This window comes from Tachyglossus aculeatus, chromosome 25, assembly GCF_015852505.1.
Source record: "Tachyglossus aculeatus isolate mTacAcu1 chromosome 25, mTacAcu1.pri, whole genome shotgun sequence".
Classification (NCBI taxonomy): Eukaryota; Metazoa; Chordata; class Mammalia; order Monotremata; family Tachyglossidae; genus Tachyglossus; species Tachyglossus aculeatus.
Window position 1 is genome coordinate 14,384,646 of NC_052090.1, and position 6,785 is coordinate 14,391,430.

Sequence of the window (6,785 nt, forward strand, 5' to 3'; positions counted from 1 at the left end):
AACATTCATTCATTCACTCAATCGTATTTATTGAGCACTTACTGTGTGCAGAGCCCTGTACTAAGCGCTTGGAAAGTAGAATTCGGCAACCTGTCTTCCAGAATACCCCACCCCCATCTGCAATCCTTCTGGTAGTGTATTCATAGAGTTTTCTTGGTAAAAATATGGGATTGGTTTACCATTGCCACCTTCTGTGCAGCAAATTGAGTCTGTGCCCTCAACCCTCTCTTCTGACACTGCTGCCCAGCATAGGTGAGTATTGACTTGCAGCAGATTGCCTTCCACTCGCTAGCCACTGCCCAAGCTAGAAATGGAATGGTTATGCCTCTGCTTGACTCTCCCTCCCATGGCTGAGACTGGTAGAGTACTGGAAGCTCTCCAGGTGTGATCCTGAGAGGGGCTTTCTCATCTACTAGGTTATAAACATTTTGGTATCAAGGATCATGTTTTCTAATTCTGTGGTAATTTCCCAAGTGCTTAGTAGGGTGTTCTGCGCCCTGTAAATTTATCAATGTCACCAACTCCGCTGTATTGTACTCTCCCCAGCTTTTAGTGTAGAACTCTGAACACAGTATTAGGGTCAGGGACAGAAGCCCAATTTATTTTGGCAATGGCCATTTTTAGTGTTTAATTTATAATCTAATAATTGCATTATGAGTGTGTAAAAGTTAAATCACCTATCCAATCAATGATATTTATTGAGTATGTATACTGTGCAGAGCACTGGGCTTGGTAATATGCATCCAACTATATTCTACCCAGTCCTTAGAGCCCTTGAGAGTATCCAAGATTCTTTGGTAGAAGTTTTCAGACTTCCAGTTCACCAGTCAGTCTAATGAAATATTAATTTAACACTTTGGCTCATGTTTCTTATGTGATAGTGATAGTATTTGTTAAGCACTTCCTGTGTGCAAAGCACTGCATTGAGCTCTGGGAAAGAATACACAGATCAGCTGAGAATTAGATAAGGTATCTGGCCCTCCTAGGGCCCACAGACAAAGAATAAAAGGAAAAGACAACCAAGGACAGACATATAAGGAAAGGTCAAACCAACAGAAAACAGCAACATAAAAGGCATGGACAGGAATGCATATAAAAATAAAATTAAAAAGCAGCATGGCACTGAAGCTAGAAGAGCAGTTTGGGGTTTCTAGGTGGCTGAGTCCAAAAGTTACAGCCATGGGATGGTATTTTGGAAAATGCCATTAGCAAGGGAAAGAGAAAATTGTGAACCTGGGTTTAATTGTTGATTCCTTTAGCTTCTATGGGACATTATGTGGGTTTTTGTCAATCTTGGGAAAACTGTTTTATGACACCCCACAGAAATCAGTCCTGGGACTATTCTATTCATATCTTTGTTGAAACTTGCACCTAGGAGCAGAGAACATGTACTTGATATTTGAAAGTGACATAAACTTGGTTGTGGTTGGGAAACAGCAGTGAAATTTGAAAGACTGTGGTAAATGTGAAAAATGGAAAGCAACTTGGCCTAGTGAATAGAACGTGAGGCTGGGGGTCAGAAGGACCTGGGTTCTGGGATCTAATCCCAGTTCGCCACCTGTCTGCTGTGTGACCTCAGGCAAATCACTTAGTTTCTCTGTGTCTGTTACCTCATCTGTAAAATGGGTATTAAGATTTTGTGCCCAACCTGATTAGCTACTGTCTACCCCAGCACTTAGTACAGTGCCTGCCACACAGTAAGTGCTTAATGAATACCTTTAAAAAAAAAAGGTCCTACAAATACAAGGTGACATTCAGGAAGCAAAGATGCAAGATAATCCACTTAAAAACAAGAAAGATTGACTAGGCAGAAATTAAGTAGATAAATCCTGGGTATTTTGGGGGAGGCTTGTGCTATTTTAAGCCCACATGCTGTTGGTATGTGTTCATAACCAGATGTTTAGCAGGCAAGAATCAGGACATACATTGTATGGTGATAGTTCCATCATTAGAATCTGTGACCACTTTCAGAAGGAGGGGATTGGAGGGTACATATGTGCTTTCTTTGTAACCCCCTGCCACTCCCTGCAACTGGTTTAATTCTGAGCAATATCTGGGGTGGAGATTAGGGGCCACATTTGTGGATTTAGGGGATCCAGTCCAATCTATGCCGAAAGACCCTGGGGTGGGGGAATTGCTTCTTGGTTGTTTTGGAAACCCCAAGCCCTTCCTACATCAAACCCAAGTGCCCAGGGAGGCCTCCCCAGGTGCCTGCTGTGTGTCCTTGGGCAAGTCGCTTAAATTCTCTGTGCCTCAATTTCATTATCTGTAAAATGGAGATTCCATACCTGTTCCCCTTAGAATGTGACCCCATGTGGGATCTAGACTGTGAGCCCGCTGTTGGGTAGGGACCGTCTCTATGTGTTGCCGATTTGTACTTCCCAAGCGCTTAGTACAGTGCTCTGCACACAGTAAGCTCTCAATAAATACGATTGAATGAATGAATGTGGGACAGGAATTGGGTCCAATCTGATGATCCGGCATCTACTTCAGTGGTTAGCAGAAGTGCTCAGCACGTAGTAAGTGCTTAGCAAATATTGTAATTATTATGATTTCTTAAGCTCCCTGTGTCTATGAGCTACTATGTGGTGTCTTATCCAGTCCAAAAACTTCTCCTAGAGCTATCCCGAATCCACATCTCACTCTAGGCCAGGGGAACACATGGTATTTAATTGTTCACTTTCTTTAACATCCCACTTTTAAGCTTTAAGCATATATATAAAGTTGGAGCTGCATTTTTCATTCTAAATTTGTTCTATATCAAGGCTCCCAGATCTTCTAACATTATGGTACTAGTTTTCCGTCTTTCCAAACATGTATATAGCTCAGTGTTGATGGATTGTGGCCATTATAGAAACAATGGCCCTTTTTGCATAAATGAGGTAGTTGGCCATATTTCTTGTTTAGCATTTCCATTCTGGACTATCTGTCTGTAATTTCACTTGGGCATAAAGTTTTTTCTTCTTTCTGTGTAATAAAGTGTTAGTATTTATTAGCTGCCCTTCAGTGGTAGGAAAGATTATTACTTTTCATGACTTACAGAACACTTTGGGATCCTAGTCAGAAAACTCTAAATACTTTTCAGCATTTCAATGATGGAGCAATAACTTGATACATCCAAGATGGATATAATGTGAATTAATGGATTGCTGGTAAGTTATGTAAAATAGGCTTACAGTCTCAGAGGTTCATTTCCCAAAATATGCATCAGGAAAAAGCCCTCCACTTTTGGAGTTGGCACTTTCTACCCTATTTAATGATGTGAAAGCCCAATTAGACAGAAATTGATTGTACCAGGACAAAGTGCAGACACAATTAGATGAAAAATGCCCTTGGTGTATACACAAGAAGGCAAATGATTATGAACGACTCTGAACAATCAATAAAGTGCTTTGGTTAAATGGTGGTCCTGAAGGTTACGTACAAGCCTATATCTGACAAGTCCTACATGGAAACAAAGATTTCTTTGGTGATCCATGGCTAAAACTGGTTCTTGCTACTGTTCACACTGTCCAATGATGCTCTTCTGTACCTGTAACTCTCTTCTTGAGCCTTTAATCATTCACTTTTTGTCCCTTTCATGACACTAAAACTGCTCCCTTCAAGGGTATCAATGACCTCCTTCTCACTGTCTAATGAATTCTACTCATTCCTTATTCTCCTTGACCTCTCATCTGCCTTTTACACCACAAACCATACCCTTTTCCTAGAAACACAATCTAACTTGGTGTGGTGTTTTTTTCTCTGACAGTTCTGTCCTGGTTCTCCTCTTGCTTCTCTGGTTCATAGTCTTGGTTTCTTTCACTGGCTCTTCCTCTGTCTCCTACCCACTAATTGTGGGTGTTAGGGCCTGTTTGAGTTCCCCTTCTCTTAATTTATATACAGTCACTTGGATAGGTCATCAGCTCCATTGGTTTCAACTACCACCTCTGTGTAGATAACTTCCAAATCTACCTGCTAATCTTTATCTTCTCTACTTCTCTGAAGTCTCACCCTAGCCTCTCTAGTTCTCTGCAATCTCGCATATCCTTCTGCCTCTGGGATACCTCTACCTGGATATCCTGCCAAAACCTCCTCCAGACTTTCCCATGAGAGTCAATAATAACATCACCATCCTCCAAGTCTCCCAAACCTCATAACCTTAGCATTATCCTTGAATTCACACACTCTTTCGACCCCCATATTGGGTTTGTTGTGAAGTCCTGTCAGTTGTTGTTCTGTAACATTTACAGGATCCCCCCCATTTCATTTTTAAGGTAACTTGTTAAACACTTACTGTGTGCCAGGCACTGTATTAAGTGCTGAGGTAGGTACAAGTTAATCATGTTGGAAGTAAGTTCAGGTACCACATGGAGCTCACAGTCTTAATCCCCATTTTACAGATGAGGAAACTGAGGCACCAAGATATTAAATGACTTGCCCACAGTCACACAGAAGACAAGCGCCAAAGCCAGGGTTAGAACACAGGTCCTTCTGACTTCCGGGCCTGTGCTCTATCCACTAGGCCATGCTGCTTCTCAGCTACTTCTACTCCACCTAAAAGTCACCAGCCCATCTAGCACTGTGAGCTGTATGTGACTCAACATCACTGGAAAGTAATAGCTTATTATCTATAAGGCTTCCAAACCCTCTTTGAGGAAGTTTAAGAAAAAATGTTCCCCATGCTTCCAAGTTGACTTGTTTCTAGTGGGCCCAAGCTGTGCTTCCCAGGGCCCAGTGGTTACATTTGTCTCATTTTCTCTTTAACTGTTACTTTCTTCAGCAAGTAGAAAAGCTCAAAGCTGTGCTTTGAGGTTTGTCTTGGAAGTCTCGGAGTCCCCACGCAATATCATATGGTACACAGAGAAACGGGCAGTCTTGAACAAATCCTTATTCCAAACCATGAATTACAAATATAATAACAACTAGGAGCCGTGTGACTGGGATGCAGCAAACGGTTATCCGTTTACCATTAGAAAAGGCCTTGGAAAAGAAAGAATAAATTCAGGAGGAATTCCGCTGGATGGCCTGGCCTCTACCACTCAGTCTACGTATTTTGGGTTCCATCTGTCCCCATCAGAGTTTATCTTCAATAGTTTTCTTGCCTATGATGGTGTCACGGAGGGTCCTGGTTACAATCCTACACAGGGACAGCCCAGGTGGACTTGCTGGTGTAGGAGTGTAAGAGTGTAAGACTAATGCGTGTGTATGCATGCACAGACACACTCCCTGCCAAAAATGAGCTTACAGTCTAGAGGGGAAGACAAACATTGATATGAATGAAGTTACAGATACGTACATAAGTGCTGTGGGGCTAGGAGGAGGGATGAATAGAGTAAGACACAGCGAAGTAGAAGGGAGAGGGAGAAGAGGAAAGGAGGGCTTAGTCAGGGAAGGCTTCTTGGAGGAGATGTGTCTTCAGTAAGGCTTCAAAGGAGGGGAGAGTAATTGTAGGATATGAAGAGGGAGAGCATTCCAGGCCAGAGGCAGGACATTTGCGAGAGGTTGGTGGTGAGATGGACGAGATCGAGGTACAGTGAAAAGTTTGGCATTAGAGGAACAACGTGTGCTGGCTGGGTTGTTGTAGGAGAGTAGCAAGGTGAGGTAGGAGGGGGCAAGGTGAATGAGTGATTTGAAGCTGATGGTAAGGAGTTTCTGTTTGAGGTGGAGGTAGCTGGGCAACCACTGGAGGTTCTTGAGGGTTGGGGAGATGTGGCCTGAATGTTTTTGTAGAAAAGTGATCTGGGCAGCAGAGTGGAATAGGGACAGGAGGCAGGGAGGCCAGCAAGGAGGCTGATACAATGATCAAGGTGGGATAGGATAAGTGCTTGGATTAACATGGTAGCAGTTTGGATGGAGAGGAAAGGGCTGGTGTCAGTAATGCTGTGAAGGTTGAATTGACAGAATTCAGTGATAGATTGAATATGTGGGTTGACTGAGAGAGAGCAGACAAGGATAGCACCAGGGTTACGGGTTTGTGAGACAGGGAGGATTGTGGGGCCACTTACAGTAATGGGAAAATCAGGGGAAGGATGGGTTTGGGGGGGGGGGGGGAGAGAGAGAGTGTGTGTGTGTGTGTGTGTGTGTGTGTGTTTTTAGTTCTGCGTCAGCCTATGCCCACTTCCCCCTACTGGCAGTTCCAGCTCCACATGCTAGATAACCCAATTCTACAGCCTACTCCTAGCAATAGTATTATTAAGCATGTACTATGTGCAGAGCCCTGTACTTAGTGCTGGGAAAGAATACACAGGAGGGAATTAGCCACAAACCCTGTCCCTCGAGGGTCTCACAATGTAGGAAAGGATCAGAGTATCTCTGTGAAAGATATGGCAAAATGAAGCTGTGAAGCCAATCGCCATCCCCTCCCGGCCCCCAGCCCAGTCCCTTGGCTCCACATCCCTCAGTAATAGAACTGGTGTAGTGACTGAGATCATTCCAGCCTACTTTCAGCCACTTTGGCGGTGGAAGATAATAATAATAATAATAATAATAATAATAATAATAATAAAGAAAGCAATTGTGATATTTGTTAAGTGCATAGTACGTGCCAGGCAGTGTTCTAAGGCAGTGTTGAGAAGCAGCATGGCCTAGTGGCAGGAGCATGGGCTTGGGAGTCCCAAGGATGTGGGTTCTAATCCCGGCCCCCCCACTTGTCTGCTGTGTGATCTTGGGCAAGTCACTTCACTTCTCTGGTCCTCAGTTACCCTGTCTGTAAAATGGGGATTGACTGTGAGCTCCCAATGGGACAGCCTGATTACCTTGTATCTACCTCAGTGCTCAGAAAAGTGCTTGGCACATAGTAAGTG

General features: G+C 43.4%; 1 non-coding gene across 1 annotated transcript; it reads right to left on the bottom strand.

The window, feature by feature from the left end:
- Nucleotides 1-262: 262 nt before the first annotated feature.
- On the bottom strand, nt 263-400 carry LOC119945649. The gene has a single exon (XR_005456307.1). It is a non-coding gene; the product is annotated as a small nucleolar RNA SNORA7 (small nucleolar RNA).
- Between the last annotated feature and the right edge of the window lie 6,385 nt (nt 401-6,785).